Here is a 26,397-nt window from a genome sequence, read left to right as displayed (position 1 = left end):
TTTTATTACATATACACTGAGTGTTGGGCACTGTACCTGGTGCTGGGGATACAATTGTGAGGTGGAGAGAGATAATTACTACCTCATGAGCTTATGGTTTCAGATGTGTGATATGTGGAGCTATGGAAAGCATTACAGGGAGATCAATAGTCAAGGATATATCAATCTGTGTGGCAATTTTAATTGATTGGATTAAATGTTTATTTTTAAGGTCCCTTACATAAAAATATATTTTATTCAATAAATGTTTCCAAAAAGTTTACTCTGTTTAAACACTTTCAATTAGATCTCATTGTCATTTGTTAACTACATAGGACACCAATTTCTTCTTCTTTTTTTAAAAAATATATTTTATTGATTTTTTACAGAGAGGAAGGGAGAGGGAGAGAGAGCTAGAAACATCGATGAGAGAGAAACATCAATCAGCTGCCTCCTGCACACCCCCTACTGGGGATGTGCCTGCAACCACAGTACATGCCCTTGACCAGAATCAAACCTGGGACCCTTGAGTCCGCAGGCCGATGCTCTATCCACTGAGCCAAACCGGTTAGGGCAGGACACCAATTTCTTAACTTAATAAGAAGTATTTCTTTCAAATACTCTATCTTGATAGATTATATACTTAAACACATGATACCTAATGTATTATGATGACTTCTCTTAAAAATGCCTTCAGATCAATTTTGAAGCACAAAGAATGTAACTTTAAAATAATTTAGTTAACCAAAAATATGATGGTAATCTGGAGTCACTCTTTGCATTCAAACTAGAATCCACCCAGATGTACTTCAACAGGTGAATAGTTAAATAAATTGTGGTACATTTACACCACTATTCAGCAATAAAATGCAATAATTCCTTGATATGAACAACTTGGATATATCTCCAGAGAATTATACTAAGTAAAAAAAAGCCAATCCTAAAATGTTATACACTACTAGAGGCCTGGTGCATGACATTCATGCACGGGGGGAGGGGGAGGGGGGCGAGTCCCTCAGCCCAGCCCGTGCCCTTTAGCAGTCCTGGAGCCCTTGGGGGATGTCCAACTGATGGCTTTAAGCTGCAGTCGGACATCCTTAGAGCTCCTGTGGAGGCGGAAGAGGCTCCTGCCACTGCTGCTGTGCTTGCCAGTCATCAGCCCAGCTTGTGACCGAGCAGTGCTCCCCCTGTGGGAGTGCACTGACCACCAGGGGAACCTCCTGCATTGAGCATCTGTCCCCTGGTGGTCAGTGCGCGTCATAGCAACCGGTCATTCTGCTGTTCGGTTAATTTGCATATTACCCTTTTATTATATAGGATATGATCCTATTTATGTAACATTTGAAGTGACAACATTTTAGAAATGTAGAAGAGATGGGTAGTTGCCAGTAGTTAGTCTTGGAGGTTGAATTGAAGAGGGATATATGTGTGGTTATGTAAGAACAACATGAGGCATGCTTATGATATTGGAACTATTAAGTATCCTGACTGTGGTGGTGGAGTCACAAATATTAAAAAAATTTCATATAACTTAATACACACATATGCACAAGTACAAGTAAAACTGGAAAAAATCTGAATGCGATAAGTCTATTGTATAAATATTAATATATTGGCTGTAATATTATAGTATATTTTTGCAAAATGTTACATGGGGGAAATGTGCAAGGGCTCTCTGTATTATTTCTTATGCCCAAATGTTGAATCTACAATTATCTCAACGAAAGTTTCAATTAAAAGACATATAAGAATGACCACAGAAGTTTTCTTCATAACTGGCAAAAAATTAGTAACAACAAATGATACATAAATTGTTATACATTCATACAACAAAATATTACTCAGAAATAAAAAGGAATAAATTAATAAAATACAAAAAAAATGTTTAAATTGAAACACCATTATGCTGAGCAACTAAAGCCAGTCATAAACGAGTACCTATTGTATGATTTCATGTATATAAAGTTCTTCCACAGACAAAACTAATCTGTGCTGACAGAAAGCACAATAGTAGTTACTTCTTGATGGAGCAGAGATTGCCTGGGAAGGGAAATACAGAATTTTTCTGGGTTGATGAGAATAGTCTATGTTTTCACAGAGATGTGGGAGAAACAGGTGTGCACATTTGACAAACTCATCAAACTGCAGTTCATATTGAAGATTTCACTGTATGTAAATTATTCCTAAACTTAAAAACATGTGAAAAATAATACTAATATAATTAATATGAAGAAAATGTGCAGTAAGACAATACCCTGACTTTTGGATTTTTCTCTGCATCTGTAGCTCTCATATTCTCATTTCAATTGTATTTATTTTTTTAAATTAAATTCTTTGGGGTGACACTGGTTAATAAAATTATATGCATTTCAAGTATACAATTCTAGAATACATAATCTGTATATTGTATTGTGTGTTTACCATACAAAATCAAATATCTTGCCATCATCATATATTGGACCCCCTTTACTACCTCTCCCCCACCCCACCTTTCCTCTGGTAACCACCACATTATTGTCTGTGTCTATGCTATCTTTGTCTTTCTCCTGAGGAAGGTCCTATAGTTTTATAAAGAAAATGATATGATTTGGAATAGTATCTCTTCTTTCAATTAAAATGTCAAGGATTGTAAACTTAGTATATTTCTAGACTTTCTTAAAAATGACTCATTTTAGGATTTCAAATAATACAGTGGATTTCATGATATTTTTTAGATTAATTCCTTTTTAACTCACTCACACTCAGTAAACCCATTTTCCTTCCCCAGGACATGAAGAATGACACAGCAGAAATGGACAGTAGCAGAAGTAAGTGGTAATGTCTCCAGAAGAGAATCAGTTTGGGCTACACTCACATTCTCTATCATTGAATAGAATTCAAGTTAGTATTCATTATGTATCTAATCTGATGCTATTTCAAGTAGCTGGGACGAGGTAGAAGGGATCATTTCTAATGATAATCAACCTGATCTTTAATAAGCTTTATAAAAGTACAATGGAATTAGCATTAAATGTTTAACTGCAAAATTTTATAAAGCTCACAAGGAGAGGTCAAAACCTTACAACCTTTAGAAATAGATATCTATAGTAAAATAATTATTTATCTATAATTATTCAGTAAAACTAACATCATTCTAATTTTCCAATTGTAGTATTAGGTGACATTGTTTATATTTCATCTTCCATCAATGCAAGTGCTTCTTATATACATGATAACACATAAGTGAATGGTACTGGAATATATATAATTTTGTATATACGGTATTAAAATAAATATATCTAAAATGTAGGTTGAATGGTGATGTATTCAAAAATTTTACAAATACTTATCAGGTCAGCAAATTCACTCTGCATCTACCTACTGGAGTTCTGAAACAGGTTTCTATGAAACTAGATATGAATCTAGGGAACAGAGGCTGAGGATAACTCATTCATGTTTGGTCCTATGCAGTTCTTACTATATCTTCTGCCCTCGTTCCATTAATTCAGTTGGATCCCCATTTTACTGGTGAGTACCTATGAGTCCTACTACAGAAAGCTAGTGATAAAATGCTGATGGCATAACCCCCCCAACCAAGTCCCAGCTATCTGGACCAGAGGTAGGCACAATGATCCAAGCCAATTTATCTGCCAGTGGTCTGTACATTGGGGTATTGCTAAATGATGATCCAAAGGGAAAGAGTGACTAAGTGGAACAACGAGATCATCTATCAGGGAGCTTGAATTTAAGCCATGCAGAAAAGGCTACTCCTAGTTGGCAGAGACAGAAAGTGAAAAAACAAATCTATCTATCTATCTATCTATCTATCTATCTATCTGTCTGTCTGTCTGTCTACCTTCCTACCTACCTACCTATCCATCATCCATCATCTATTTATCATCTATCATCAAGAGAGAAGGAAGTAAACTGAAGCCATAAGGAAGAAGCAGCAAACACAGAAATAAAAAAATGCATAAGCCTAACTGCTCATCACCATCGCCTGGAAGGCTTGCTCAGGGTTGGATCTGATGCCTCACTTCAGAATCTTCCCTAAGTTTTAGAATCATCGATACTCAGAATCTCCTCTACTCTTGATATAAGACGAGTATCTCATATTTACAAATAAACTAAAGCTTAGAGAAATTAAATAATTTGCCCACACTGTCTGATTCCAAAACCCATGCCACTTCCACTGTTCCATGAAACTTCTAAAACAAAATTGAAGAGACACAGGAAGCAGGGAGTATAGCAAAAAGAGAAAAATTGTTGTTGTTTTTAAATATATCTTTATTGATTTCAGAGAGAAAGGGAGAGGGAGAGAGAAATAGAAACATCAATGATGAGAGAGAATCATTGATCAGCTGCCTCCTGCATACCCCCCACTGGGGATTGAGTCTGCAACCTGGGCATGTGCCCTGGACTGGAATTGAGCCTGGGACACTTCAGTCCACAGGCCGCCGCTCTATCCACTGAGCCAAACCAACAGGGCAAAGAGAAAAATTGTTTTATTTGTTTTTTATTGTTTAATATTTTTATTGATTTCAGAGAGGAAGGGAGACAGAGAGATAGAAACATCAATGATGACAGAATCATTGATTGGCTGCCTCCTGCATGCCCCCTACTGAGGATCGAGCCCGCAAACCTGGGCATGTGCTCTTGACCAGAACTGAACCCGGGACCCTTCAGTCTGCAGGCTAGTGCTCTATCCACTGAGCAAAACTGGTTAGGGTGAGAAAAATTGTTTTAATTTGTAGTCATAGAGTCATTGCTTTTGTACTTGTGGAAATTTTTCACTATCATTTTTAATTTTCTAAGGTTAGTTACATCTCAAAACATTAACTAAACCCCCCAAATCTCTGAAATATTATTACTTCAAACAATGATAGTTTTAAATGAAATCCTCAGCAATACTGAGCATCAAATAGTTTACTTAGTTCTATTTTATAATTTACTTCTGCTCATTAAGTGCCAATTTGTAGCAGAACTTCCCTAAACTAATGTTCAAATGCTTTCTTCTCTGTAGTGATCCTACCACAAGCTTGATTCTAGACCTAAGAACTCCTAGATTTATCTACTAATTTTCAGTGTTGCTCCCTGAGCTAGAGGGTAGTGCTGGAGAAGGCTCTAGAAATGCCTGCATTTTTATGAAGCGGAATTTTTGTGTGACATGGGTTATTTTCAAAGACGAGTGCTTCCTTCGGCAGTTTGCTTCACTTCCTAATACAATTGCAAAGCCATTTGCTGACAGCAAACCAGCGGCAGGTGTGCTTTCCTGTTGACAGCTGCAGTTCTGACATGGATCACAGACAAGCTCTGCTGGCAGCGCTAGAACATCTGGAGCACTTGGTCCGATTTCAAAAGCCAATTCCGGTGGACTGCCTTCTTCCATTTCAGAAAATAAAAGAAGTTCTGAACACTGGGGTCAAGTTTGTATTGTGGGATACAACAACGAATCAGATTTCTTTTTTATCAAATATGGATGCAAAGGCCAGAGTATACCAACACTTCCAAATGTCTGGGAAGATGATTTTGAAAACAGATTACTACAACTCTGCTTTTCTTAGGATTTCCTTTGATAATTTGAAAGCAATTGATTGGTAAAAAAGAACTAACATTAAATTCCTAGAAGTTTGTTTCTGAGAAATTATTATACTATTTTGTACATAGATAATATTTAATTCTTACTGAGTAAATGAGTTAGGTTTATTCCTATTTTCTAATTTCATAAGAATAACATCCATTGCTAATAACACTTATTAAAAACCATTCTGCAATATTATACAAAACAGTGTAACATTTTCCAGAAATGTCCTGTCATGCAGTAGCAAATGACATCATTCAATTTAAAAGATGAGGCTACTCAGATTAAACAAAATTAAGACAATTGCCCAAGCCCCATAAGTAAGAAGCGGAAAACAGATTCTTCCCCAGGCTGGGATGCCAAAGATCATGCTCCTTCATTGTGTTTTAGTGCTTCTAAATTACATTAGGAATATTCTAAGCTTGCATAATTGATGAGGCTAGTAAGGAGAGGTTATAATTTTTCTTTACCATCAAGTAGGTCCAAATATGCCAGACTTTATGGTGGGCAGTGAGGACCTTCCTACCAAAATATTCATGTTGTGAGCCATTAGTGCCTGGAGATTTTTAGAAAAGTGAGGCTTCAGGAACTTAATATGTTTCAAAATCTCCCAATTCCATCTAGGCCAAGGAACTAAATAATGCTCATAACTTCTCAACATCAATTACTTGATGATTATTGGGTCCTAAGGGAATGAAGCAGGAAACTGACAGCTTTCAGACACACACCTTCGACAGCAGAGTCTAGGTAGGAAATTTTGGCTGCTGTTGCTTCTGTGGCTTTCTAAGGGCGTGAACTAGACCCTGATGGGAACGTGCTATCTGAGGATTAATGCCACTTTTGAACATTCTGTAGAAAAGCTGAATTTAAACTTCACCTTCCACTTTTTCATATTATAGCATCTCAAAGGAAAGTGGGCAAGAATTCAAAAATATTAATTGCAAAGTCCATCAATGTGCTCACGGGGGTGTATGAAATACGGGAAACGCTACCAAGTAATTTATCTTCAACGCTGTGCCAGTAAGGATGTGGCTTCTCATCCCCATGCCAGAGACTGTCCATTTAAATGATATTTGAGCATTTCATGGGTGAGTGTGTGACTAATGAGTAGGAACTAATATATTCTCCTGCCTCAACATTATTAAGACCAGAGAATTTATTTACTAGTACACACTGTGACAAATGGTAGTGTTTCTTTTTTCCTTTGATCTGACTCCCTCTTTTTTTTTTTTTTTTTTTTTTTTGTCAGATTACACTGGCAACTATTTAGAAGAAAAATCTTGACATGATTTTTAAGGGGAGCATGTCAAGTAAAAATAGTGTAGGGTTACACATCTTGAAAGAAATGTGCCTGGTACCACCCAAGAGAAAATGAACACTCATACCCACTCTGGCACCTGAACATGTTGGTTGATGTTTGGCACCTGAAGAAATTACCCATGAAATGAACACTTGGGGTTTGGCTCATTAGAATTCAGCTCCAGTGTCTAAAATGAATAAGAATCTTTACACAGATACTGAGAAATAGAGATAAAAAGAATTTCAGAGGAAACGACAACATTTCTTAACTATGCAGAGAACTCAGATTTAATGGAATTTGCTCTATAACACACAGATTATGAAGGGATAGTTATAGGTCAACAAGGTCATAATTTCCAAGCCAAGAAAAACTAAGTATATTCAAGTATTCAATAAAATAAAGTCAATTAGAAAATTATAATTTTAATTGAATTTTCTTGCTTATAGCTCAACATATTCTCTATTACACAAGTTTTATTTTTTTATCTATAACCTAGTCCAGCATGGTTTGGAATTTATACAGAATATTTTTACAAAGAGGAAAATAATATATTCGGGAAATTTAGATTCAAATGTAAATTAGGTCTTGTTTGAAGACTGTGGGATAATATGACATATTTCACAGTTTGGAGTGTGAATTTTTAGAAAGTATATAAAACACTGCAAATATGTATTGTGTTCATTTTCTGTAGTCTATTCAGTATACGGCCTTACTAATTTATTATGTTTCTAGAACAATTTCTAATATAATAAAATATTTAATTAGAGCCGATATATGGGTATGTTCTATGCATAATTTACCTATGTCAACCTATGTTTTCCCCATACTCACTGACCCAGTTCACCTTCTAGGCAACATCACACATTATTGATTGGGTTCACTAGGATGAGGGAGAAAGTTCATGGTTATAGACTTAGACAAATCCAAACAGCCCCAAAGCATGATTTCTGAATTGGGGTTCATTGTACTGTAGTCTCATCAACTCTGCTGACATATACATAAACACATACACACATGATTACACAATATTTCATATACTATCTGTAACTGTATCTCAGCATTATTGTTAAATTTCATACAAAATATGAAAAGCACCTTTTACCAACCGATTTCTTCCCTCTTTTCTATTTTAGAAATAGGTTAAATTCAATATCTTGTAGACCTAGCATATATGGCAAACTATGTTTTGTAGTTTTTTGGTTACCCAATATACTAGTATCCCAAATCCATGTGTATTCACTTATACTGGTGAAAGTAAAGAAAACAATACCTATGAAATGAGATTTCATTACATTATATGAAAAAGGAATAAATGTGAATCTAATTGCCCTATAATGTATAACATTAATATTATTTTATAAAAATTGTAATATCAAAAGTGAATGTGAAAAATTAACAAATGTTTGCAAAAGTTTAAAATATTTTCTGCCCTCTCAAAGTTCACATGTAATAAAATAAATGAATAGAACTATCTCCTATTACATTTGAATTTTGAATACCAACTCATTTCCTTATATACACTTATACTTGTTATTATCCATAACTTTTGTTAAGTAGATTGTAAACTCCTGGAGGGCTAGATTGTGTTTCATTTTTTGAATCTAATTTGCCCTCAGTTTTCTTGCCTAGTGCCTTGCAACATTGCAAATAAGCATCTTTTGGGTGAGGTAAAATTATATGTAACATCCTAATATATAAAAACCCAGGGTCTGTAACATCTGAAATGACCAAAGGCTCCACCGACCAGAAGTTAGTTCTGGGTTGCCATGGCGACCCAGCACTGACTGCCCATCGCTGTGGGTGCTGCGACCCAGCACTGACTGCCGAGGGGGCTGTGGATCAGGCCCGAAGAGAGGTCTGGAGAGAGAAGCAGGGTCTGATCCATAGCCTCTATGTCAGCTGTTGATCAGCCCTTGCCTCTCTCTCTCGGGCCTCCGCTGGGGCTGCTGATCAGCCCCACCTCTATGATCAGGCCCGTTGATAGGCCCTGAGACACTGACTGGAATAGAAACTGACCAATCAGAACCAAATCTGGGTGAAGAGCGAGGAGCCAATGGCTGCCTAGGAGATGGAGCTTTTGACGCTGACTGGCATAGAAACCGAAAAATCAGAACCTAATCTGGGTGAACTGCGAAGGCAGAACCTAAGGTGGGGGCTGAGGAAGGGTTTTAAGGGTAACAGCTGTTTGGTGTAAGGTGTAAGAAAATGGTTCAATTTTTTAATGACCGGTTTGGCAGTATAGTGCTTATGGCTGGCTATCAGTCCAGCTATAGGGATTATGTATTTTTGTCTGCCAAGAGCATCTCCTCCTGATGAAAAAGGCTTTTCCTCCCCATTTAAGCAATCCTATCCTATATAATCTATCTATACTACTAAAAGGGTAATATGCTAATTAGACTGGGTCGACCGGCCATCTTCTGGATGTCCAACTTCCTTCTGGACAAAGCCATGGTGGTGGGGGCCAAGGCAGAGGCCATTAGGGGCGATCAGGCTGGCAGGGGAGGGCCTTTGGGGGCGAGATCAGACCGGCAAGGGAGGGCAGTTAGGGGTGATCATGCAGGCAGAGGCAGTTAGGGGTGATCAGGCAGGCAGGCAGGTGAGCGGTTAGGAGCCAGCAGTCCCAGATTGTGAGAGGGATGTCCCTAATTGGAGAGGTGCAGGCTGGGCTGAGGGACCCCTGCCCCCATGCATGAATTTCATGCACCGGGCCACTAGTATTTAAATATCAGGTGTACAAAATTTCAATTATACATCTGTTAGATGTATTGCACACTACAGAGTGATCACCCCCAAGTGTAGTTACCATCTTTCACCATACAATTGACCCCATTAACCCATTTCAGCACTCCCAACCCTCTTCCCCTCTGGTAACCACCAGTGTGTTCTTTGTTTTCTATGAATTTGTTTGTTTGTTCAATTTCTCGTTTTAGTGTTTAAATTACATATGAGTGAAATCATACAGTAGTTGTCTTTGTCCTTCTGACTTATTTCACTTAGCAAAATACCCTCAAAGTCCATCCATGTTGTCACAAATGGAAAGATTTCATTCTTTTTTATGACTGAGTAGACTAGTATTTCATTGTGTGCGTGTGTGTGTGTGTGTGTGTGTCTGTGTGTGTGATATTCTGTATCCATTCATCCATTGATAGATATTTAGGTTATTTCCATTAATTTTCTATTGTAAATAATGCTTCTATAAAAATAAGGGCATGCATATCTTTGGGTAAATATCCAGAAGTGTAATAGATGGTTCATATGGTTATTTTAGTATTAATTTTTTGAGGGATCTTCACACTGATTTACATGGTAGCTGTGCCAATTTATATTCCCACCAACAGTGTACCAGGGTTTCCCCTTTTTTCATATCTTCTTTGACACTTGTTGCTATATTTTTGCTGACAGCCATTCTAATATTAAGGATCTTTTCATGTACCTGTTGGCCATTAGTATGTCATCTTTGAAAAATTGCCTATTTAGGTCCTTTGCCCATTTTAAATTGAATTATGGTTATGTTTTTGCTATTAAGTTTAATATGTTTCTTATATTTTAGATATTAACACTCCATTAGATGTGGTTTGCAAATATTGTCTCTGACTCTGTATGTTGCCTTTTTATTTTGTTCATGGTTTCATTTGCTATACAGAAGCTTTTAAATTCAATATAGTCCCACTTGATTATTTTTGCTTTTGTTGGTTGTGCTTTTTTTGTTGTTGTTTGTTTGTTTTTGTTTTGTGTTGTTTTTTTTTTTTTTGGTTGTGCTTTTGGTGTCATATCCAATAAATTATTGGCAAGACCAAATGTCAAAGGTTTGGAAAAACAAGGAAATGGAGAAAAGGAAAGCTGTATGCACTGTTGGTAGGAAGGAAAATTAGTACAGCCAATATGGAAAACAGTATGAAGGCTCCTCAAAAAATTAAAAATAAAATTACTACATGACCCAGAAATCCCCGTCTGGAATATATCTAAAGGAAATAAAATCACCATCTCTAAGAAACTTCTACACTTCCATGTTTATTGCAGCATTATTTACAATATCCAAGACATGGAAACAACCTAAATGTCTATCAATGAATAAATGGATAAAGAAAATATGATACACACACACAGAAATATTATTCAGCCACAACAAGGAGGAAATCTACTGTTTGCAACAACATAGCTAAAAATTGAGGGTTTTATGTTAAGTGAAATAAGAAAGAGAAAAACAAACATAATGATCTTACTTATATGTGGACTCTATAACAAACAAAAAACAAACCAAGCTCATAGATACAAAGAATAGTTTAGTGGTTGTCAGAGAACAGGGTTAAATGAGAGCAAAATGATGGTCAAAAGGTACAAACTTCTAGTTATAAAATAAATAAGTTATGGGAATGTAAGGTACAGCATAGTTATTATAGTGAATAATACTTTACTGCATGTTTAAACATTGCTAAGAGAGTAGATCTTTAAATTCTCATCTCCCCCACCCTATACACACACAGTGGTTTTTTTTTTACAACTATGTATGGTGATAACATTAACTACATTTATTGTGGTAATCACTTTGCAATATATACAAATATCAAATTATTACATTATATACCTGAAATTAATATGTCAATTATATCTCTATTAAAACAGAATATGAGGTACGTGCTTAATAAAAACTTAAACAACTGATATCCAGTTTCACATTGACTATATCTTATGTCTCATGTTTCCTATGAACGATCTCAATGTTACATAATCTCATAAAAATTAAGAAATATTAAGATAATGCTCAAATATTTATTAAAAGTTCTTAGTAACACTAGTAATGGATTTCATAAATTGTAAAGGATTGTCTATGTTGGAAACTGTAAAGTAACAAGATATTTTGTTAATTTTCCTCTCTCACACTCTAAACATACCTTTTAGGCCCACTAAATTCCGAGTTGATATGTTTTAATTAAGAACTCTTCTGAACTGAAATAATATGCCATCTTTTAAATTCACAATTTTGAAAACAATGTAGAAATAGAGATACACTTCTTATGAGTGAAAGTTTACATTTAAATTGAGAAGAACTGCCTGTCCTGAATGATGGTATTGGCATGTGAATCTGTACAACCTCTGGAAGGAAAAAGCATGAAATTCCTCTTTATCTTATTACTTCAATATCGGCACTCTAGGATGATGGATGTAATTAGGATGCTTCTTTATGTTGTTGCCTTTATTTTTTTTATTTTTAAACTTGTTCTTAATATTGCCAGACTATTTTTATAGGGATGTGAAAATACTTGCTTCAATAACCACAGATGTCAAGAACAAGTTATAGGTCTCTTTGTTTTTTAAATTCATTTTTCATATTTTTTTACCTTAACATATTCCCAGAATTGTATATATTATTCATCTTTTTGTGCAATTATGAAAACAACCAAATGTCCTTGGTGAAATCAAAAGAGGAGATTAAACTTTGGCCCTGCTTCCTGGATTTATGGGTTATGTGTTAAGGGTTAGAGCTGTCAAAGATGGAATGGAGAGAAAAGAGATAAATGAAAATGACCACATAACCCTCCCTAAACCCCTTCGTTGATGGTGTCATCTATAGTAGGAAATCTATAATTTCATTTTTCAGCCCTCCAATAGGCCAGAGATGTCAGATGGATTTATAAATATGCTATGATAGAGACAGAATGAATCATTTATTGGCTGCCTTCTCATTTGTGACAACTCAAATGTTATGCTGTTAGGAACCGCTTTTCTTTTTCTGAAGATTATTTTTTCTTCCCTGGTGATTTCATCTTGGGATATTTTTTCCTTTCCTAATATTGTCTAAAGCAATCATATTCTACTACTAATTACATTTACAAATGAACAACACAAAGCAAACTATTCTTATATTTTAAGGACTGTTACATACTTATATGAATCTTTGAATTCAAGGAGATGAAAATAATTTGCACATGCTAACCTTTTCAGAAACAGCAATACATATGAAGATAAATTATAACAACTCAACCATAAGGATTTTATTTGTTTGTTTAATGTACAGTAAGGTTAAATGAGTTACTCAAGAACACAGCAATTAGCAATGATGCTATGAACAAAATGTTATATTTCATGGATTATTTTCTATTTTCTTAAATCAATCCTTCTTGATTAGAGAATTCAGCTCCTTAGAAACTATATATTAGCTTGCTTATAGTATCAAGATACACAAGGTGATTCTCCCTGGAAATTCGTTTTACATAATATGTAAATATTATTTTATGTGAAACAAAACATATATTTATGACATAGAATATGGATGTATCAGGGGTTTAAAAGAATAAACACTATAAAATATAAAATTAGCATGATTTTAAAGATTAAAGATGATACAAATTATTTCCCGTAGATTGTTCCTCATAGGTCAAGTTTTGGGAGGAAAATATTTTGACATTTGTGGGAAATTCTGAGAAGCGCTTCTCTAGACTACCTTATTTCTAGGCTTATGTTATTCTCATGGAAGAAGAAAAGAAATATCCAATATTTGCTTGGTTTATGTACACTGACTCTAACCCGATCAGTTGCCTCAGCGCACGCTCATCAAATGCACAATAAACCTTGCCTTGTGCCAGTGTCTATAGGGTCAAATACAAATGCAGCGAGGACAACAGCTTTACCCTCAAAAGTGTCAAGACCAGGGCAGAGAGAGATCATTGAGTGAATGTAAAACTAACATAATCAATCTAAGAGGCATATACTCAAAACTTAACGGGAAAATGAAAGAGCAATAGGTCACCTGAGGACTCATTAAACACTTCAAAGGAGCAGTGAAGTATATCACAGAAACCTAAAGAAATAAAGAGTAGCTCCTTTTCTGCCAGTCAAATATGCATGAGCCGGTCAGGTGCAAGGAGAATTGGTTAGGGGGAGGGGACAGGTGCTACAAGGGGTGTGGTGTTGAGAGAACAGCATGGGCACAGGCAGCAGCCTGAAAGCAAATGGAATATGTGTGCAGGTGGCTGTCGATGGGAACAGAGCTGTGCCATTCAGGCAGTAACCAAATTGTTAATTCTGTATATTTTTAAATTATTTTACTGAAAATGAGTAGACAACAGAGAATTAGGGGAAAGGATGAACATTTAAACAATAAGAATTGCCTCCTTAGTAACTGAATTTGCATATCCCTGGAGACATTTTTATTCTAAAGTGGTCCTACAGTTTATCTATGTGGTATTCAGGGAATATAAAAATATCCATCCAGGAGAATGTAGTATACCAACAAAGCATAATAAGTATAACAGATACCACTGGATGCCTGGCCAAAAACCTTTCCTCCTTCCTAAGAAACATGAATTTTTAAAGTTCTTTCCTTCTCTGTGCAGCCTTGAGCTTCTGTGGAAGCAGGGCACATGTTCAGAGACAGAGGGTAAACATGATGGGGCTAAGCCAATAGTTACTGGCTCTTTTAGGAGGCGGCATATAACACATTTGATCAATGAGATGTGAAGAGATATTTGCTGGCAGTAGGCAGTCATGTGGGACTTTTCAAAATAGCTTCTTTAATCTTTTAAGAAAAATTTTATAAAATGTATTTTTATTGATTTCAGAGAGGAGGGGAGAGGGAGAGAGATAGAAACATCAATGATGAGAAGGAATCATTGATCAGTTGCCTCCTGCATGCCCCACACTGGGGATCAAGCCTGCAACCCGGGCATGTGCTCTGACCTGGAACTGAAACATGACCTCCTGGTTCATAGGTCGATGCTCAACCACTGAGTCATGTCGGCTAGGCAATAGCTTCTTTAATCTTAAAAGACAAAGAGGTTAAAGTTCCTTCTCTTCTGCTTGGTTTCTGGTGTCTGGATGTGGACCTTGGAGCTATGGCAGGTATCTTTCAATACAGAGGGAAGCTGACCAAGGACAACTCTGTGACAGGAGATAGAATACAAAGATAGAAAGAATCTAAGTCCTTGATGACATCAATGCATCACTGATTTAATCACTGACGGAACTCTACAGCTGTTCGCCTTCTTGTAACGTATGATGATAAACCTCTTTTAGAGTTTAAACAAGTTAGTTTCCTGTTACTTGTGGTCAAAATCATCCCAACTTATACAATAAGATAATTAAATTTAGAGCCTGAAGGGATTCAAAATTCCCAACAGTGTATATCCTATTTGTTTTCTATTTGAACAAAAGGAGGACCTAAAAAATAAAAATAAATGACTTAGGGGGTCACATAATTAATAATAACAAAATCAGGCTTCTTAATTACCACAAATATTCTGCTAATTCATCTTTTACATATTTCAGTTATATTTCAAAAAGAGTACTCTCTCATTCATATAAACTCACCCACCAGTGTGGTATGTAATGAGTAAGTGTAGGTAAATACTGATTGAATAACTGACTTAAGAGTAAGAAGTCTTATTTTCAGCTCTGCCCAAGTAGTAAACATTTCTGACATTAACCATCCGATCATGACAATAAGGGTAATATGGGCACGTACAACTCAGTGATGCATCCCTTCATAGATGTATAGGTTTCTCTGCTTGCTTTGAACTCTTTATGACATTATTCCTACTTTATTTACCATCATCAGATGCTATGTCTCTTAACCCATTAATTCCAACTTATTGCAAAGTAGCTCTTCCCTCTGATGGGTAGCTAGCTTTGATAGAGTCACAGGGACATGTATATTGGTAGCATAAAGAACTTCCTGGATGATGACCCCTTTGTGCCTAGAGAATGACCTTAGACCCTGTAGGCACTCCTGAACTATAAATTCCCTGCAGGCTCTGTCGACTTAGTGTTAAGTTTTCTTTTTCCAACATTAGCATACTGCCTGTTTCATACAGATGCTCAGTGAGTTTTCTTGAATTAAAAAAGGTATGAGCAGTAGGAAATGGGTATCTACAACAGGGTCAGGTAAACAAAAGAGAGAAAACAGCAAACACACTGGGGAGAGTTGAAAAAATGGATTTTAACAACTTTCTCATTTTGTGAGGTGCCAAGTTTAAAGTAAATCCTGTTTCTTAATTTTTACTCTGCCCTAACTTCATAAAAAACAAAAACCTGTATCTATGTACTTATCTATTTATCTGAAGTCACATAATGCTCTAGTGGTTTTTGGAATACATTGATATAATGAAATTGGAAGCATTAATTAAATGACAATAATTTCTACAGAGTAGAGAAAGATGTATTTGAAAAAAGAAACTAGTTCACAAAGTAAAGATTTAAAAAAGAACACATTTAAGTTTCAAGTTCAGAAATAGAAAGTCACTAGAGATTGGTATCAAGTGATAACAGTGGCAGTTTATTAATAATATGTCATGTAAAGCTGACATAGTAGAAGCTGAATTCGGCTCAGCTTTACAACAAAATCCCATCCATTTTATTACTACCAGAATTAAATATGTTCTATGGAAAGGCTTTAGTAAGCTTAAATATGCTTTAAAGCTCTCTTTTTCAATACATTTACTGCTTTTCCTATCACCTCATTATCAAAAAGTCAAATCGACAAAAGTCTAATATTGATTCTCCCAGATATTCGTGGTATATCAAACAGGGAGCAAGATAACATACACAGTTTTATAGAGGTTAAGTTTGCCTTTAGAGAAATAAAGTCTTAGCCACTAAATTACTTGTTTCTGACATGTTGGGAGCAGGGAGAAGGAGGCTAGATACAGAGCAGAAATAATATAGGGTAAGTATTAAAAGTTAAGCCGAGGGGATTCACAGATAGAAAATTTATTTAATCACAATAATGTGTAAGCTAGCCAGATAGGGACAATCTATTCAAAGGTGTAAAGAGATGATAGTCCGTATGTATTCAAACTAAAAAACTTAGGTGAGGCATTTAGTAAGTAAACTTCACTGAACCAGTTTTTCACAAATATTAGTTGAAAATGCCCATCAGGAGTTGAACTCCATTTTCACTGTGTATTGTCCAACTTGGTTGGCTAGGATTATATAATCACCTTAACGTATTTTACATGACTGGTGTTAGCCTCAGGCTTCCAAAAGTCTGCTGACCTTTATGATTTGGGGGAAGATGGGCTAACAGCTATGTGAACTACTCCAGCAGAAGGTAAAAAGGTTAAGGGGCTGGGTATAGAATTAAAGAACTGAGCAGAGTTCAGAGATTTTGATTTAGTATTTGGCATGGCAGTTAGAAAATGAAAATATAAATGCTCTTGAGAGATATCACACTTGAATCTCTTTCATTCAAAATATTAATCATCATTTAGTGCTATTTTAGCACCTACTAGCAGATAAGAGTGCACGAGAAGAGGGAGGGTGAAAGGGATTCCAGGAAATAAGTAGAAAATACTACCAAAGATAAATTTTTTCTATGGATTCTAAAAACAAAGGTGTGAATGTGTGTATATTTTTCTTATTCATTATAGAAAGCATTATATAATAATACTAGTTAATACATTTCTAAGAAGAATGTCTTTAGAAATTCAAAAGAAGAATAAAAATAGGAATCAGTCACTTTGTGCCTCAGTTTTCCCACTTCTAAATTCAAGTATGTAATGGAAAATAGTAATTTTTAAAGTTTTGATTTCAAAGACAGATTATTTTAATTTAACTTTGATAAACCAAAATTGGCTCATGTTAACTGGGTGTTTAAAGTTTAATCACCATATGCATGTAAACAGAAATTTTAGCCAAAATAACAGTGTCTTTTCTCTAAAATGTTCTGAAGATCAAGAAGTTGGTCCACTCTAAGAAGTTTTATTTATTGGCAATATGTGTCCACAAAGTTTTAAAGAGAAAGTACATAGTGTTGGATTTAGAAAAACCTTCTGGGAGCATTAATGACACAGTGATTGTAAACAAATCTGTAGCCCTTAGTTTCCAGTGGTGAACAATATTCACGGTGGTTGTGTTTGTGTGTACATGCACACATTGGATTATTAGGGAAATTGGGACTGTATTTTCTTTTCTTTTCTATCTTAGTTCGTAACATATAAGTAGTACTTGGCTTTTTTTTTTTTTTTTTTTTTTTTTTTTTTTAGGACAACCCTTCAGTGCACAGGACAACACCCAACCAACTAAGCCACACTGGCCAAGGCGAAGCATTCATTCTTTTTTGTTGTTGCTGATCCTCACCTGAGAATATTTTTCCACTGATTTTTAGAGAGAGAGAGACATCAATGTGAGAGAGACATCAATTGGTTGCCTTCACACACACACCCTGACTAGGGTGGGGGATCGAACCTGCAACCCAGGAACATGCCCATGACCAGAATCAAATCCCCGGAACCTTCAGTCTGCAGGCCGACACTCTTTCCACTGAGCCAAATTGGCTAGGGCTGGCACATGGCTTTTAGAAATTGACACACAAAAAGTTAGCCTCTCCTGAGATGTTGATTAAATTATTTATTTCTTCCTTGTCTCACACATCCTCTCAATTTTGCTTGGTATGGTAGAAATTGCATAAGCTTTGGGGTCTAACATGTTGCTAATATATGGAAAGTCATTGATAACTTTAGGTTTCAGATTTCTATAATATAAAATGTATCCCATAGAAATTAAATAAAATAGTGATTAGTTTTAACTAAGTACTTTAATACTAGAGTTCCCCTTCCCCCCCTTAATATTGTGTCTTCCTCACTTTTTAAAAAATATTTTTAAAATTTATTTTTAGAGAGAGAGAAACATCAATGTGAGAGTGAAACATCCATTGACTGCCTCCCACATGCTCCCACCAGGGATGGAGCCTGCAACCGGGCCATATGCCCTGACCAGGAATCAAACCAGCAACTTTTTGGTACACAGGATGATACCCAACCAACTGAGCCATACTAGCCATGGCTTCACTTTTTATTAATATTATTACTCATTTTGTCCTAACTTTGCTTTTCGTATAAAAATATATTCTCTTCTTGCTTCTTCTAAAAAGAGATTCCCAAAAGGTGATCTAAAAACAACCTACATCAGAATCACCTTGGAATGCTTATTACAATGTCACTTCCCAGGTTTTGCTTCGGATGTACTGAAACAGAAACCCTGCGTGGCAGGGTACTTGAAAATCTGTGCTTTAACAAAACTTGCTCAGAAAAATGTCGAACACTATATTTGCATAGGATTGCTCTAAACCATTACTGTATACAATGGTTTTTAACAATTCTGCATTCTTATGTTCTAGTGCTTCTTTGCTAAGAAAATCTTAATGATAGCTGACAGGCTGCCTCCTAGATTTGACAGAAGAAAATCTAAAAATTGAAAATGGAATTAATTTCACTTAGCAACCCAGCCTGGACTAAGATGATGGTGGCAGTACATTATTGATGAAAATACTCACTAGAAACGTTATGGTTGACTCTACCTTTTGTGATTTTTGACCTGCATTCTGAATTTTTTGTATTCCTTGCCAGTAAGTACTAATAAAGATGTTGCTTTTTCATTTTTTTTTAAATCCTAATCTTAGGAGAAAAAATATCTTAATATGCCACAGAAATTATAAAGAAATCCATGGTTAAGTCTATTTTGACACTGTTCTCTGCAAACTTAAGTATTTAAACGATAAAGCAACAATATAGTAAAATAAATTTTTATGTTTGTGGGAACTTGTAAAATATCTGCCTGAATATTTTGAATTTATATTTTTATGGATGAAAGATAAAACTACTTACTATAGAATTAATATAACATACATTTGTGTAAAAGTGACACATTTCAAACCACAAGTTTAATGAAGTAGATTAAAACACATACAGATAATGTGCCCAGTTCCATAAAAGGAACTTTTCAATATTATAATATTGTCTGGGTCTCCAGTTATGTAATTATTTTCTCTAGGGAGTACACATTTTTAAAAATATATATTTTTATTGATTTCAGAGATGAAGGGAGAGGGAGAGATAGATAGAAACATCAATGATGAGAGATAATCGTTGATCGGCTGCCTCCTGCATGCCCCACAGTGGGGATTGAGCCCACAACCCGGGTATGTGCCCTGACCAGGAATCGATCCATGACCTCCTGGTTCACAGGTAGATGCTCAACCACTGAGCCACGCTGACTGGGATAGGAAGTACACATTTTTAAAATTGATTCTAGAGAGTGGGGGGAGAGAGAAAAGAGAGAGAGAGAGAAAGAGAGAGAGAGAGAGAGAGAGAGAGAGAGAGAGAGAGAGAGAATATCATCAATGAGAGAAATGATTGGTTGCCTCCTGCATGTGCCCCAACTGGCTATTGATCCTGTACCTTTTGGTGTATGGATGACCCTGCAAGCAACTGAGCCACACTTGGAATACACAAAATTTTTATTAAATGAATGTAAAACACTTTGCTAAGCAGTATTTTAAACTCACTTTTGTTTAGATAAATTCACTGAGGGTGGCTGGAAGAAATATTACCTTTAATTTTCCAGTTTTCCATTCTCAGAAAACGTAAATTAATCTGGATTTTTTTTTAATAAGCAGAGAGTAAAAGTCTTTAAGAACTGAGCAACTGAATTATTATTTTTTTTTCACCATGTAGTTTTAGCAAGTAATATTTATTATATTAATGAAACCATTTCTGAATTAAAGATAAAGGTCATATGCAGGCCATAAAAGAGGTCTGAACTCAATATTCTGGTGGTGTGTCTACCAAAATGTACTAGTTGTTATTGGAGATGTGCTTTTTTATTTGAAATGTTGTCTGTCAGCATCAAATAGCTATACCTATATCATTCTAACTGGACAGGCAATTATTGTCTTCCCCTTACACTACATTCCTATTTTCTTCTCAGACGAGTTTCTTCCATATATAATTTCTCCAAATGGATTCTTTCATGTCTACTTCCTTTTAATATAAGTGATCTTTTATATATAGATAAAAGTGCTTTCAGGTTTCTTTTTTGGTATAATTATACTGTTTCAAGACCAAATTTAAAGACTATGTTACCTGTCAGAGAACATAAAAATAGGTATACCCAAGGGTCTTAAAACGAATTTGAATGTTTTTTCATTGCTTCTATTACTTCCCCTACTTTATATAAAATACATAGATGACATTTTTTAAACAATTCTTTTGGCTTTATGGATAGTATTATGGGAGTATATACATCTGTATTACAATTATTATTACTATGTAACTACCAAAGAGACAGAATAATCATGTAAACCACCTTTATTACACAATTACAAAGGTAAGCACATAATCACATATACTGACATAGTCAATATATCGGTTTGTCAAAAATACTAGTACTCATTTAAGAAAAAAATTTCAACATGGTAAATAAATTGCGAAGATTTTAATTACAATTTCCTCACCAAATCCAATGGTCTTTTCTTGCTGTTGTTATTATTGTTATCATTATCATGTATGATGCACTAAAAAATCATTTAGTAACTATTATAACCCTCGCTTTGAGAAATGAGGGGGAGAGTAAAATCACCTTGCCCCAGTTATCCAAGGAGTAAATGACTGAGCTGGAATTTGAACACATGCCCCCTGGCTTGAGAAACTATTCTTTCCCCTTTACTGCTCTGATTTTGTGCCCCTTTTGTTTCTCCTTCGGTTTTTAAGATCTGTTGGTTTTCTTCTTTCTATTATGAAAGTTGCTATTGACATGAATTCCAAAGGCACACCCACAGATCTTATACTGAGGCATCAGTTTCACAAGTCTAAGAGTGTCCTGTTGACTCTTATAACAATTATCAGCGCAAAAACATTCTCATCCACTCCTGGGCACATATACGGTTGCCTTGATGTATATGACTATTTCAAAGACTTAAAGGACATACAAAGGCATATATATTTACATGAATAGAATTATTCTGTATGTACCAGGCTTTCTAGTTACCGAGGTCTGAAAGTTCTGATTCATCTAGCTAACTTTTACAAGTTTATTCTCTTCTTTCAAAACTCTCCCTAAAATGAGAATAGTGATTTCCCAAGTTTTTTCTTGGCCAATAAATCATGCTAATGTCTTAGAATTACAGATGATATTGCAAAACTTTTGGGAACCCTTTGTAACAAATGCATCTGAACACTGTTCATTTCAAATTCCATAAAGAAAAACCCCAAGTCAAAGGGAATGTGCAACCATAGCCATTTTTCTATTTGTCTCCCTTTGCTATCTTCCCAACTACGCTTTTTCCCTGGGAGTCTAAATAGCTATCACCACCAGCAGTGTGTAATGCCTCTCGAGGCATATAAATGTCTTGGCTTTTCCCTTGTGAATGTGGGCAATCCTTCCATCTAAAACATAAAGTCTTCCATAAGTGACTAAGAAACATTTAGAGGAGTGCGTTTGGGGATGTCCATGGGCAATGCATATATGCATATAAATTCAAGAGTGCAGTGAAGGCCTGGGGCGGGTAGGAGGGGCAGGTGGAGGGGAGCAAAGGGGGGGTATATGGGATATCTGTAGTACTGTCAACAATAAAAAAATTTAAAAAATACATTTAGAGAAAAGAGCAAAAGAAAAGAGCCCTACCCAAGTGTAATTGGGATTATAGAATTCTGAATCCTGAGCTAGCAACTACCACAGATTAGCTAGGCTGTCACCCCACGTCACTATCAGAGTTTCCTCCCATTATCCTTTATCCTTGAAAGGGGAGAAATTCAACTCATAGCCAGCTCTCTGGAGTATATTGATGATGTTTTTTTCCATGAATAGGTTAAATAAATCTTTTTTCTTTCTGGAGAATCTCGCATTTTGGCAAAAGTCTCAGATGCATCAACATTTACTCAGAGGTTGTTGTTTTCTTTTTATGTAGAGTAAATAGATCTAGCATCTTAAAATTTTGACCTCAAAATATGCTAGTAATCACGTTGTCCACTATCACACGTTACAAATGATGAAATGAAGGCCAGAAGGCTATGCTCCCAGAAAATCTTATTAGATGGAAACATTCCCCTTATCTGTCTTCACTACCAAGCAAACCTCATATTCTTCCTGAGACCTAGCTCAAATTTTACACCCACAAAAGAGGACAACTTCACAGACTCCCATAGGCATTTATCGTTCTCTTAGCCTCCCCTGTGGCATTTGCCACATATCCTTCTAATAGGATCTATCATCTTTGTTACACATCTCCCTGGTTGTGAAGCCCTGAGCAAGTTTCATAGCTTAATCTGTTTTGCTAGAAGCAACAGTCCCTCTGTTGCAGGAATATCACAGGAATTAAAAGATAACCATCGGATAATCATCACAAAGTGTTTAGCACAGTGCCTGGCACATTCTGCATGCTCAATAAAACTTACTGCTTTGGGGCTGACTTACATATCCATATATCCTTCCCTTTCACTAATCAAGGAGATTAAAAATGAGCTCTTATTCAGTCTGTAATCCAGTGATTGGCACTGTGTTGTGCACATAGCTTACTTTCAATAAGTTATTGTTGAATATTCTCATAAGCTTGGTCTCTGGTAAAATCCTTACTCTATGTGCCAGAATAGGCACCATGTTTTTCAATGTCTTATGTATGTATTCTTAACTAAACTTATTTCCAAAAGTTTAAAATAAGACAATGAGCAAGCCAGTGCTTTTGTTCTGTGTATCCTTAGCAAAACCATTTTTTTGTTTTGTTTTACTTGACAAATTTCATACCAGGTTTAATAAGTGTGTCCTTCTTTGGTTTCTCAAGAAGAAAATGAAGTCACTCCCAAATATATTGGATTTCATCCTTAATTTATATTCAACCTTTTCCTTGTGCTATGGTTTGACCTGAAAATTTTGTAGTTATATCTCTATTTCTTGCGTGGGAGAATGCTCTAGCTATAGTATTCAAAACAATTTTGCATTGTAGGCCTTTTATAAAACACTAGAGGCCTGGTGCACGGATTCATGCACATTGAAAGAAAATTAATTAGAAGAAATATTTTAATATCGCTATTTGCCCTTTCTCTATAATAGAAGTGTCAACCAAATTCATGATCGACAATGACAGATGGAAACACACACACGTGCGATTGGCGCCAGTGAGAGCTTTATATGTATCACACATGTGTGAGTCAACTTAGCCTTTTATAGATATAGAATAAACTTGCTTAATTAGACCTGATTTCTGATTTAGCTAAACTTTTTCTAGCCCAGTGAAGCACCCCAACTTCTCTTTCAGGTAATTGTCAGCAACACAACAGTAAATATCAACATGAAACAGATTATTATTATAGACCACGCAGGGAGAACAAAGGGTAAAATTTTAACTGCAGCAGTGTTTGTCTATATTCTGTGCAGTGAGAAAACCTGAAGTCATTTTCAAGGTCCACCATTTCTTCTTTTCAGTAGGGTCAAGTCTAAGCTTTCTAAATCTGTTTTCCAGCTAATGAAAAGAAAATAGGATTCCACTGAGTCTCCTATCTACCTACTCCAGGACTTCTGTGAAGATCAAATGAGATGAGGCACAGGAAAATGCTCCACAGACAATTGGTTACAGTGTGAAATGTTTCCACCTGGCTATAAAGCAAGTGATGTTCCTGGGCTGAAGAAACTGCAAGGAGGCTAGTCGCCAGGGAGAGGAAGCCAGATATTGCTACATGATGTCATTACCTGGACGGTCAGACACTTAGCATATTAGCCTTTTATATATATAGACTAGAGGCCCGTTGCACGATATTCATGCAAGAATAGGCCCCTGGCTTCACTCCCAGCAGTCCAGGACCCAGCAAGTCCCCGCTCCCCATCCCAGCCGCCCGGGAGCCAGCAAGTCTCCACTCCCCGGCAGCCCGGGAGCCGGCACATCCCCACTACCGCTGGGAGCCGGCACGACCCCGCTCCCTGGCCACCCAGGAGCCAGCAAGTCCCCACTCTCGCTGGGAGCTGGAAAGTCCCTGCTCCCCGGCCACCCGGGAGCCGGCATGTCCCCGCTCCCGGGCCTCTGGGAGCCGGCAAGTCCTCACTTCTGTCTGGAGCACCACTCCAGTAGCTCCCTCCGCTGCCCCGCTTCCCCTCATAGCAGGCTTACATCGCTCTGCACCTGCATATGCAAATTAACCTCCATCTTTGTTGGGTTAATTTGCATACTCATTGATGGTGGGTGTAGCAGAGTGATGGTTAATTTGCATGATTCTCTTTTATTAGGTAAGATTTTACATGGCACACTTGAAATCTACATCAGAAGAACAAATGACTTCCAAAATTAATAATACTTTTACAAAAATGATAAAAATTCATGAATAAAATTAAATTTTATGAATAATTTGAAGTGAACATTACTTTAATGATTGGGTTAAAAGATAAAAGTGTATTTCAGTATAGTAAAAATATATGTGTGTGTGAAAATGAATTACAGAGTTTGAAACTACATCTATGAAATGAAAAAAAAAATGTTCACAATGATCAACTTGTTTACTCTATTATAAACAGACTCACTAAAATATTGATACACAGTAATGCCATCTCTATAATAGATTTATATCCTAATAGAGATACACATCCTATGAATATGGAAAAACAATTTTATTATTAATAAGAGACATGTTAGATCCTCTTGGGGTTTGAGATAAACTTCAAAAAGATTTTCATTTGAGTTTAGGTATCAGTTGATTATAAACATCATCACTTATAATAAGAGAGAAGCATATTTTAATATCTTAACTCCTGGTTTCAAAGACTCATTAAACTAAAAAAAGACCACTTAGTAACACTTCCAGGGAGAGTCTACATTAGCTAAATTAATTTTACAGATTTTATAGCTGGGACAAAAACTCACTTTATAAATATATACTTAGAAAACTAGGATTGCCTACAAATTGCAGATATTCAGCGTTTATGATATGTCCATTGATTTACAGATATTATTAAATAGTATTTTAATACATTTTTATTGGTTTCAGAGAGGAAGGGGGAGGGAGAGAGAGAAACATCAACAATGAGAGAGAATCATTGACCAGCTGCCTCCTACACACCCCACACTGGGGATCTAGCCCACAACTCAGGCATGTGCCCTGACCAGGGATGGAACTGTGACCTCTTGGTTTATAGGTCAATGCTCAACCACTGAGCAATGTCAGCCAGGCTAAATACTATTTTTAAGGTGGAGGCAAGGGTAGAGGAAATGTGGATCTCAATTATGCTGCATCAAATATTTAGAGAATTTGTAATCTCTCTCTCTACCTCTGTCACAGACACACATACTCCATTGCCTCTTATAAATAACCAGTATAATATAAATATCAACAGAATGATAATTATTGAATCTGTTAAATGTTGCTATATATTTTGGAGTAGTAATAAATTTTCCTCAACTTCCTCAGGCTCTCTCCACCCTCCCTATCATTCAATTTGCTTTTGCAACGATACAGATTATTGTCCATTACAGAACATCTGGCAACAGTGCTAGGGAACTAGCAGAATTTCTATGTCAAATTATTATTGATACCTTTATAATCCCTTGTGGTAATTTACTTATGGGCTAAAATACTCATGACCTGGCTTCAAGCCAATAATAGAAACTTATCAATTTAACTTAAAAGTATATTTAACTCTTTGAATCCAGCAAAATAAATGAAACATATTTTACTCAAATCTATTTCAAGATAACAAGGTGCTCATCATGACATTATCTCTCCTTGTTACCCACCAGATTAGAATAAGATGCAATAGTTGAAATGAATGCATATTCTGAAGTGTTTTTGCATTGAAGAGGATATAT

General features: G+C 35.9%; 1 protein-coding gene across 28 annotated transcripts in view; it reads right to left on the bottom strand.

Moving 5' to 3' along the window:
* Nucleotides 1–26,397, bottom strand: part of PTPRD (protein tyrosine phosphatase receptor type D) — a 2,215,209-nt gene that overhangs the window by 1,216,351 nt on the left and 972,461 nt on the right. The gene's annotated exons all lie outside the window — the stretch shown is intronic.

Source organism: Plecotus auritus, assembly GCF_963455305.1.
Source record: "Plecotus auritus genome assembly, chromosome: 5".
Lineage (NCBI taxonomy): Eukaryota > Metazoa > Chordata > Mammalia > Chiroptera > Vespertilionidae > Plecotus > Plecotus auritus.
This window is presented reverse-complemented; position numbering and strand designations above follow the sequence as displayed.